Here is an 11672-nt window from a genome sequence, read left to right on the forward strand (position 1 = left end):
CACTCGTAATTATGATGGTGCCAGATAATAGATATAAGCACTCCTGATAGGAATGAATAACCCCAAAGTACAGTGGTGCTGGAACTATTGTTAAAATGTTTGTGCACAGGAGTCTGGGTTTAGGTGGTGCCTAGAAAATACTCTGTTCAAATACAGAATATCGTAATAAACCAATTGGCTATCCATTAGAGTTTGTTTTCACTGGCTAGCAACATAGGAAACTTTGTACTGAGTCATACCATTGGTCCATCTAGCTCAGTATTGTCTAAAGACTGGTATTGGACAGAGATTTAACAAGCTGAAAAAGGTCCTTCCGGAGTGAGTTACAATAGAGTGTCCCTCAAGCAACGTAAAAGCTGCAACCCTAAACACACACTAGAGAGTAAATCTCACTGCACAGAGAGAGGCTTACTTCTGAGTCAACTTACATAGCATCAGGCTTCACAAGACTGGAATAGCTCCTTTGTCAGCATTGTTAGAACTGGCAGAAAACAGGCCATCTTAAATTGAATTACATTCTAGCCAAAGTAGGCTTTATGTGTGGCTTGAGAAATGAGAAAAAGCATGAAGAGCAGCCTGCACTGCTCCATCTGCCAGAGAAGGCACAGCTGCAGGCATTCTGCTTCCTTCTCCCTCCTTCTGCAAAGAATTCTGCTAAGGGCTGCTGAGCTCCAGGTATGAATCAAGCAGACTGCTCTCTGCTGCAGTGCAAAGGGGTGTGGGGCCAACTACGGGGCCAGAACTGAAGAACTTGCCTGCATCACCCTGGGGTATGGGGGCGGGTGGGTTGCACCAGGGCTGCACAAGGCTGAGGGCCCCCAACCTACTATTACTCTTGTTATCTACTGACAGCAATGGGGAGATGCAGCAGCAGGGCCTCAGGACTGTTTTGCTTTGGGCTCTGAGTTACATCTCTGTAGCCCTTCTCTGTTTCCAGAGAAGCAGTATTGGCATGGGATCCTCTTACATTGTATTGTGAAATATATTTTTATTTAGAAGCTACTTCGGATATGATTTGTCATAGAAGGGGGGATATAATGCCCTCAATAAATAAGTTGCAAACACTCGTCTAACTGTTACTTATGAAAATGGACTTGCTATCCTAGAGAGCAGTGCCTTGTAAAAAGCACTGGGCACTGATCCCAGGAGCAGAGGTGATGTCATGCCAGAGCCAAACACTATCGGCAGAGGCAAATGCTCACATGGCTACTTGGGGTCTCTCTCCCAATGGAGCGGCTTCAGAGGAGGGAAGGCCAGCTCAGGCACTTGCTTTGGATCAGGACCAGCCTGAGCTCCAGGAAGCAGCAGGACTTCTGGCTCCTACATAGGCCCTCCATTTGGAGCCAGCCTTTGCTATCTCAACCGTTCTTCCTTTGAACTCGTGTGTCTAGCTTCTGCCTGGCTGGACCCAGGTATGGACAAGATCAATGCTGATTCCAAACAGTAGACTCCTTGACACTCTAGGAGGGCTGGCAAATTCATCTGCTTCTCCACTCCCTTACCCCCCACCCCCGGAAATCTGTTAGTTCTTTGAAATCTTTTCATCTATCTTCCTTGTTAATCTTTGTTATTATTAGAGAAGGAAAACTCCACATTGCTATCTTGCCTTCCTTCCTCTGCAGGCCATGCCATGTACATGTGTGCGCACATGTGCCCATGTGCACTGGGTGGATTGCTGTGTTGCCCCTGCCAGATCTCCTATGACCTGCCTCCTCTTTCATGGCAGGCTTGTGTTCTCCATTAACGAAACATCAACCAGCGGGATCCTTAACCAGCAGTCTGTCTAACAGAGCCAACAGCTGTAATAGTATAATAGATTTGGAAAACAATTTCTATTTTCTAAGGATCCTAAATGTGTTTATGAGAATTTTATAGTCTCTAAAGTAGCATCTTCACTGCTTTGTTCCCATTGTGGCTGAAGTGGGTGGCCACCCTTTAAAAAGGAGCAACATGAAATAGGATTACCTCAGGTTGACTCCACTCCTGACTGATTACTACTGCATTAGGTTCAGTGCCAAAGCTGCCTGCAGTACAGCATAGTGAAGATTCAACAGGGAGCTGTATAACTCATCCATTGCAGACTTAAGCTAATATTCATCTAGGGCATATCTGTTCTTGCTATTGCTTGCAGGACTCATGTTGTCCAACAGCAAGTAAGGAAAGGGGACTGACAAAAGAACCAATGAAGATACGGAACAAGAAGTGAAGCAGCTCTAGTTTCTTCCATTGCATTGGAAATGGTTAAAAAAAATGGATGGGTTCACACTAAATGCAGAACCCAAGGTTTCTGTGGCCAATCTCAGCAGCCCCAGGAGCATACATCTATCACGTCCTCTAGTCTAGCCTTGAGATTATTGGGATTTCTCATCTAGACAAGAGTCTGCAGCAGAGTCAAGGCCTCATTTAGACAAGTGTTTATGGTGATGTGATATCATAGCAGTTAAGGCTAGCAGCTAGAAGTCCCTGATCCTAATCTCAACTGAGCCTGGTGCACACAGGGTGGTCTTAAGACCATATTAGATGTGAGTCAGCAGTCACGTGTATGTATCTGATGCCCCCTTAACATATACAGTAAACAGAGATGGGAGCTGGAGGGTCTGCTCTGTACATGAGCACATGGGGAGAGGAGTAAGGTTGTGCACAAAACAGATTTTGCATTCTGTTTAGAGTTCAAAATGAAATGCAAAATGGCCAAAATGTTTAGTCAAAACAGCGGTCAAGCTGGCTGTTTCGACAGAACAACTCAAAACGTTTTGACTTTTTTGACCATAGGGAACAATGGGAAACTTTAAACACTCCATTGTTCTCCATGGGTAGCTTCTAGAGACTCTAAGGTGGGCTGGGTGGCAGGGCATGATGGGTGCTACCTACTACCCAACTCACAAAAGAAATGGGCAAGTGGGTGATTTTAAACAAATTTTTAAATTTCCCCCCCAACCCCCATGGGATCCTATGGTTTTTTGAGTTTCCCCATTGTTTTCTATGGTCAGAACAAGCTGCACTCACAGAGTGCACACACAAGTTTTGCATTGCCATTTGCAATACATTTTGCAACCCTGCCTTGAAAAATACTGCAGAAGCACATAGTAAAAGGGAATCTGTTCCTCCCAACACAAGACATACATTTCAATCAGTCCAAAACATGGCCAAAAAAGAATCACTGACCCAGAATCCACCACCAGCTATAATGCCTGCACTGCAGGAACATCACTGGCACAAGATGATCTCTCTTACACAATTATGACTCCTTACTTCCTAGCATTGCAACAGCTGCCACAGTAGCACCCTTACAAGCAAGCATAGCAATAAGTTCAACTAGAGCAAATTCAGCCACATTTTGATTGTGTACACCTTGCAATGAAGACTACAGAGCAGACCAGAGCAGTGAGTGAAGCACAAGTTAGTCTCACATGGAGCTCATCACAGCAGTCACCAAGAAATATTACACAAAGAGAGCAAGAGCTGCCACTCTCCATTTCTCACCTCACAAACAAAACAAACCACAACTCAGTGAAGGCACCCAAGACCTGACTTTGTCAATCTGAGATCCAGAAAAAACAGATAGTTATAGCAGCAATAGCACAGCATATTATACTCAGTGCTGAGTTAAAAATACCACAAAATCAAACCTCCCGTGATTTCTTCCTCCTCTCCTGATATATCCCCTTCAAGAGGCAATAAGGGCTCTCTCTGCCTCCCAGTCCCTTTAAATACATTTTGAAATACCCTACGAAAATGTTTTCCCCTCCCCCCAGCCAATGGGGGCACATCTGCCTATGACAACACTTGATCTCTATGATAAGTCAACTAAGAAGCAAGGAGATTGCAAGCCAATCAGAAACCAGCGCCGGAAAACCAACCAGCAAGGGGGAAACAACTCTGCCTGTACACAATGGCGTTCGTAATGTCGAAATATTGCGATTGAAACAGAGTCGTTCTGCTCCGAGCTCAAAACAGGCCCTTTATTTAAAGGGTGATCTGTTTTGAGCTCAAAATGGCCCATTTCGAGTAGGAATGTTTCACCGTCAGAACATTCTTCACATCCCTAGAGAGGAGCAAAACTCTGCCCTGCCTCCCACCTTACCTTCTGAATTCCTTTGCTAGGCAATTTTCTCCCAGCCTGTTCCAATAATGGAGCTGGAAGAAAATAGCTGAAACCAGTGGAGTACTGTCAGGGAACACCAGGGAAGAGTTTTGCTTCGCAACACAATTTGCACTACTTTTCATGTAAAGAATATATCTCCTCATATTCTTTATGTATGTAAGTGGGATAAAAACATGGTAGATAACTTTTCCAGTTTGGCCCTAGGCAAGTCATTGAGGCTGTTCTCACAAGCAGCCAAGCCTGGGCTTGGCTGCCTGTGAAAACTGCTGGGATCCGCGTGGATTCCAGTGGTGCTGCAGAGCGAAATCCAGCATTGACGCCCAGCTGTTAGCTGAGGTTGTGGGTGGCTCCCAGGACCGTCTGTCAGTGTGAGCTGCAGTTTGCTCTGGCATAAAGATGGGCACCTAGAGCGCCTGTCTCCTGGGGCAATCCCCCAGTGCATGACGCTCGGCATGTGATGCACTGTGGGATTCCTGGAGGCCAGGATGAGTCCTGGCCTCTGTCTACTCGCATTGCTGGGAGCAGTGCTGATAGTCATCCACGCTGCTCCCGGTAGCCCTGATTATGTGGGCATGCGGCTTGCTCACCACAGGGGTTCAGCGTGGTCGTCTGGGGGAAGGTAGGTTGAATCCTGCCTTCTACCCTGCCCGCCCGACTGTACACACACACAGTCCTGTGAATAGCCCCATTATTTCTAACTGTTTGTTGCACCCTGGCCTAAGCTATGTATCACAATACTGGCCCAACATTCAGGATTGTTGTAAAGATTATTAAAGGTCAAACTCAGGAGTGGTCCCTTCATGAGACAAGGCGAGGTGGTTATCTCAAGTGCAGGATTTGAGGGCATTGGCAGGACTGTAGCTCATCAGGGTGGGACTGTAGCTCAATGGTAGAGCATCTGCTTTACATGCATAAGGTCCCAGGTTCAATCCCTGAAATCTCTTGATAGGGCTAGGAAAAACTCATGCTTGAAACCTTGGAGAACCACCATCAGTATAAACAATACTAAGCTAGATGGATTGATCATGGTCTGACCCAATATTAGGCAGTTTCCTATGTTCTGATGTTCACTTGCCTCCCTTCACTGCCTGTCACTCACTACCATCAGAGCAGCTCTTCACCAAGAGGTGAATCACTGCTGAGCCACTGCTCAGCAAATTACCTCTTCCTAGCCCAGCACACACCCTCCTACCCCACTTGCTCCAGACTAGTAATGAAAGGGGGGAGTTAAATTCTCTTTCTCTCTCCCACACCACAATCCCAGTCCTGCTTTCCCTGCTAGCTGCTATTTAAGAAATAAAAACCAAGCACCCAAGAAATAAAGACAGGCTTATTGAAACATATAGTTTGACCCTGAGTAAATATATGTGCAGTGCTTGGAGCACTTAAGGACAGGGCTGTATATAAATACAAAGTATTATTACTAAGTCTATTTGCAGTTTACATTGCCTGCTTAATAAGAACCTGGCATTGATTATGTGACTTTTCCCCACAATGTTATATGCAGAAGTAGGATATGTAATTTGCAGTCTTATATTGCCTCTCCCCCAGATTAATTTGGTTTGAATTAGTTTTACTTTGGTGCATGTGTATGTGTGGGGTGGAGTTATGCAACCAATTCTCCCCCCCCCCTTCTTGAAAGAGTTTTCTCGAAAGAGTCTGAAAACATGAGTAGTTCTTCGATGATTCATAACACTGGCATTTTGTTTTAAAGTATTTTTTTAAGCAACACCTCCAATGTTTGCAACTGTATCACCACAAGTGAAAACTCTAAGGTTTTATTTTTTTCTGTTCAGGTTGGGGAAAATTGGAGTGAAGAAATAAGAGGGAGGAATAAAGAAAGTTGTGTCTGATGAAGAACAGCTGAAATTGTATGGCCATCTTGCATAAACATAGTTACCCAGAAGCCCTGAGTGAGTTCAGCTCCCCTTGTATAAAGCAAAATAATACTAAGTTATCACAGCTGTAATAGTTAAAAATCATAACGTTTGTACCCAGCTCACTCTCATAATGTAACACTACTAGAGTCAACAAACACTTGGACACATCTGGAGACTTTTTGGAGAAATGGCAGAAGACGGCATCCTCCAATGTCAAACCTTTAAATTAAAGATTTAAGGGATGAAATTCTATCCCTGTGGATAAAGACAGCATGAAAACTATGCACCATTTAGGAGCTGTATGAAGAGAGAGAAGACGTCGCTTGAAGAATAACAAAGTTGAATGCATATTAAAGCAAATTACATTTGAGATGGTTGTCTTTGTTTATGAGTTTGGGGTGGCAATGCTGGAAGTCACCCAATGGTCCTGAAGCAGCAATGGGTCAGTGACTTCCTGGTGGACGTAGCAGCTAAGCAACAGGTGGTATATATCAAGGAGGCCAGTCTAAAGAAATTTAATGAAATTTGGCAGGACTTCTTGGAGACTGATGATCAGATTCTTATTATTAGTCTCCCACAGCACAGAGATTTACATGTCACGGGCACAGTGCCCACCCTCTCTTTCATTTCGTTCCCTTTCTCCCTTCTTTTGCCATTCTTTTCCTTATTCTCTAGTTCAGGGTGGAGGAGATGGGAACAGGAGGCGTGGGATGCAGTGAGAGGGTAGGGAGAAAAATATTGTTTGGAGCCACAGTTCCAAGTAGTTGCTGTTTGATATTGTTGAGGGACTATTTGGTCCAAAATAATGTAACAACAGCTCAAAAGTGATTATTGAGATAGATCCTGAGTTTTGGTGTTCCACTGCTATAATGTTCAATGCCAGCACTAGTATGGGGCACATGCTAGAGCCCATGTGCTACAGATGGGACCTGATCCCAACTTAACCAGTAGCTATCAACATTATCTGGGCTTTCGTCTGCTATCTATCTCCATTGCAGTGCTAAGTAAAACATTGGTGAGAGAAAAAAGTCAGCAGAGATGACCATGTAGTCACCATTTTAAGGACCACTAATACGGGCCAAGAGCCTGCTCATGGACTCAACCATAAGTTTTTAAATTTTTGTTTATTTTAACACAATCTCTACCCTGCCTTTCTACAATGGACCCAAGGCAGCTTACAAAATCAATATCATTAAAACAATCACAAGCACATAAATTAACATGCACAGTTAAAAAGCACTAAAAACATAATCACTAAGAACAACAACTATCATTAAAAGCTTTCTTAAAGAGTGGTGCTTTGACCTTTCTGCAAAGCAGGGCCTGTCTTGCCTCAGCCAGGAGAGGTTTCCAAAGGTTAAAGGTTACATACCAAAAACAGTAAGCAGGCTGGGGGCTTGAGCCTCTACGACTTTTCTTTACCTTAAATCTAGACAGAATAACAAGATAAGTGTCCGTAATACATCTTTTTCCACAAGGTGTCCCATAAATTATCTGCTTATAGATCTGGCCACAGTTACACATGCTTTAGGTATAGCAAGGCTGGTATGTTGTGACACTCTCTACATGGGGCTGCCCTTAAAGAGTGTTTGGAAACTCCAGTTGATACAAAATGCTGCTGTGAGGTTGTTGAATGGAGCTAGCTTTAGGAAGCATGATCTATAGTACTCCATTCTTGTACCATCTTATCTGGCTGTTGATTTGTTTTTGGGTGTAATTTAAAGTGCTGGTTATCACCATTAAATCCTGAAATGGTTTAGGACCATTCTCTGCAGTTAGCAGGAGAAGCTCTGCTGCATGTCCCAGTAACAGCTGAAGTATGATTGGTGAGAACAAGGGAAAGGGCCATCTCCATAACAGTAAGCAGATTGGGGAATTCCTTTTCTATGAGATCCATTTTGTCTAATCTCTCTTAGGTTTCTGCCTTCCAAGTTAAGATGTTTCTGTTTAGGAAAGCATTTGGCTTGCATCTCCTGGATGTGTTATTCATTTAGGTTTGGATTATTTTTGTAATGATTTTGTGTATCTCTGATCACTTTTATGCATCCTGAGTGCTCTCCTTAGAGTGGAAAAGTGGGGTATAAATCCAGTGAATAAATAAATACCAAAATGACAGCACATTGCCTCTCTTCCATCTTCCCCATAATTAGGGTTTCCAAAAGTCCCGGATTAGCCAGGATGTCCCGTATTTCTGGGGGGAAGTGGTTGTCCTGTCTAGGGCACCATTTCCCCAGTATGTTGGCTCCCCTTCACCTTCCCTGGCTCCGCCACACACACACCATCTGCTTCTAACCGAGAAGCACCAGGATCGGCCAGCAGGACCAGTGGTGGGATAGTGCTAGGGGTGTGTGTGGGGGGGGGGCTGCCGCTGCCCCTCCTCCTCCACCACAAGGCCCTGCTGGACCAGTACTGTTCCCCCCAGAATCCCCGCTGGAGAGGGAAGGGGGACAGTGCAGCCTGAGCCAGCAGCAGCAGCAGCAGCAAGGTTTCTGGCGGCAGCCTGGTCAGGGAATACTTTTTGTGGGCCATTTGCAGGGGCCATTTGCTGGTGGCTCAAGAGGAAGCCTTCCCTTCCCCACCCGACTGGCTCAGAAATTCCTTTGACCTCTCTTTGCTCCCGAGGAAGCCCAGTTTGGGTCACCAGCTTCCTGGTCGTTTGGGTTTGTTTGTTTTTTTGTACTGACGGATCTCAAGCAACTTGTGGGAGAAGAGAAAACTACCAGCAGAGTAGAGGTGGAGAAGAATGCACTGCACCTTTTCTCCATCCCACCCTGCAAAAAGATTGGTATGAATGGCCCTGCCCCAAGATGCCCCTCCCCCCAACTTGTGTCTCTTATTCGGGCAACAGAATGTTGGCAACACTATCTATACTGTAATCCTCTAATTTGGTAAGAAATGTTGCTGAATGTGTATCAGTAATACCATCAGGTCTACTGTAAGATTAAGCATTAATAAATCGTCATAGACAGTTAATAATATGCAACTTGCTTCAGAAGACACTGCAGGATAGCTGGTATTCCTATGCAAGAGTCTTGAGTGCTTTTATCAATGAAATGTTGGAAGTTCTGCAAGGTTGGAGTAGGGCAGGAAGTGTATAATTTTGATTAAAGTGTTAGGGGCCCTTAACATTACCATCCCTGCTGTTCTATAATGTGTGCAATAACGTCAGACTGCACTGGAAATGAAGTACGTTGGTTCTAGCAACAGCTCTCCAGACGTCTTATGTTCTAATGAAAGACAAAATGCAATCATTTTGTATTGATGCACTTACAAAAACACAAAGCAGAGAGAAGCAACGATATTTAAATAATGATTCACTGACGATCATTTTTAATGTGCCAGAAACATCAATACGGGTTACCAACTCATCAGAATTCTAATATTACAGACTTATATTTAGGAGGAGAACTCACACATTTCTGAAGAACAGCAAAGCTGAACATCACAGACATACAGTTAACATGGACTTGGGTATCACAGGACCATACTGGGATGGGATGGGGTTGCATAGCTTTAGCAAGATCAATGCTCACATGACATGCTTTTCCAAAATTGACTACATGAAGCCTATGCACTTGCAGTCTCCTGAATTATGGCATTTATGATTGTGGGATTTACATCGAAGGCAATCCCAGTGAGTTCAATGGAACCTATTTCCCTGCAGCTGCATTAAAGATTGTCTTCTAAATCCTAATACATTTATTTAGAAACTTTCTATTGTTTTCAGTGAAGTTCAGTGCCAACCGTTCATAGGATAACATACCAGTTTTAGGGGAGTAACAGTGAGAGAGGGCATGCCTTCCCCTCTTGCCTGTGGGCTTCTCAGAGGCATCTGGTGGGCCTCTGTGTGAAACAGGATGCAGGACTAGATAGGCCTTGGCCCTGATCCAGCAAGGCTGTTCTTATTAGACTTGTAGATATAGAATAGTTTTGCAGTTTAATCCTATACATCAGGAATTCTCAAATTTGAGTCCCCTCCCTGTATGTTGTTGGTCTCCATCTTCCACCATCCTCAGCCATCTGGGGACCCAAGTTTGAGAGCCCCTGCTACATATATTTACAGTGTTTCATGGGACTGACACCCAAGTAAGTTTAGATAGGACTGCAGCTTTAATATGAGGAAATTCATCTTCCCCACCGTCCACTCCCGCATGCTTTCAGATAACATGTGAGGAATTACAGATAACATGGGAGTGTGCCTGCTGGCCACACCTCTAGATAGCAGGGCATGTGCTGGCCACACTTCCACACATGTATATTTTGGATGCTAGCATTAACAGGCTTTATGCACACAGTTTCTTTACACTAATGTCAAATGTGTGGATAGCTGGGTGTGTGACCAGTAGGCACAATCCCATTTTCCTATCATATTCCCTGAAATGAATGAATGGCCCATGTGTTCCTATGGAATCTTCCAGATGAGAGCCTAAGGAAGTTCAGATGAACTGGTCTTTTAATTGCCTCTAATTTCCAACAAAACAACACATTACATTAGGAGAGCCTAATACTAGTGATGTAAGGACTCCCTTTTCCCACAAATGGCCATGTAATCAGCTTGGCACTTGGGCAAATACTGGCATCTCAATGTCCTGGAAGGACTCATCACAACTGATGCCTACCACTGGGCCCCTTTTAATTTTTTTCTTCCAACTGGTGCCTCTCCCAATACTGATGAGTCTGGAGCTGTCATTTAATTTAATTAATTTATGCATTTCTCATATTTATATACCACCTGATATGTGTATCTCTAGGCAGTATATACACAATTTAAAACACAACAAATATAAAACAGAATAAAAACAATAAAAACAATTTCACAGAATAAAAAGTTAACAGTTTCATGGGGATAAAAACAATTAAACAGTTTGAAATTAATTTCAGATAAAAGATAAACAGGTGTGTCTTACTAAAAGCAATCAGAGATGGAGATACTCTTATTTTGATAGGGAGCATATTCTGAAGCCACAGGGCAGCCACAGAGAAGGCCCTGTCCTGAGTAGCCATCAAATGAGCCAGTGGCAACCGTAACTAGACCTCTCCAGATGGGCAACAGGGTTCATGACAAAGAAGGTGCTCTCTTAAGTACCCTGGACTCAAGCCATTTCTTAATTGTAATTCTCTTGTGATGTCCTTGCTGTAGCATTGCTCTGGATTGATGCTATGTTGGCGGCATAAAATGGCAGCTCGAGCCACTCCAGCAAAGACCATCGTTGCTACTGCTCACCACCACTGCTGCTGGCAACTGCTGCAGCCCCAATTAGTCCAGTAGAGCTCTTCGATGGCACTGAGAGAAGTGCAGCTACTTCTGGCTCTGTTACTTCCACTATTTAGTAAATCTACCAGGGCTCTCACACAGTGATGAAAATAGGGTTGCTAGCTCTGTCAAAAGCTATTCCTGGAGAGTCCAGCCCTGCCCTCACCCCCCCCCCCACATTTCTTTGTTGAATGCTTTTCACAATATCAAGCCATTAACATTTCCAAGTGTCCTTTCAATAGTCCTTTCAGTAGTGACCTGGAGACTGATGTTGATCCCTGAAGACTCTAGGTGACTCCTGGAAAGCTGGTAACCTTAGCTGAAAGGAGCAACACAGCTGGTGCCTGCTGTTGCTGCCGCGACCACCTGGTATTAGGCCTTGGCCTGGAGGTCCAATTGTGGACAAGACATGCTGGCATCTAGTGCCAGGTCA

At 44.2% G+C, this 11672-nt stretch overlaps 1 long non-coding RNA gene across 1 annotated transcript; it reads left to right on the forward strand.

Moving 5' to 3' along the window:
* The first annotated feature begins 471 nt into the window (after positions 1-471).
* LOC128348290 (uncharacterized) lies at positions 472-6355 on the forward strand. Its single transcript, XR_008318058.1, has 2 exons — positions 472-675; positions 5902-6355. It is a non-coding gene; the product is annotated as an uncharacterized LOC128348290 (long non-coding RNA).
* Positions 6356-11672: the final 5317 nt, after the last annotated feature.

The sequence above is a fragment of the Hemicordylus capensis genome, chromosome 2, assembly GCF_027244095.1.
Source record: "Hemicordylus capensis ecotype Gifberg chromosome 2, rHemCap1.1.pri, whole genome shotgun sequence".
In the NCBI taxonomy this organism is placed as follows: Eukaryota; Metazoa; Chordata; class Lepidosauria; order Squamata; family Cordylidae; genus Hemicordylus; species Hemicordylus capensis.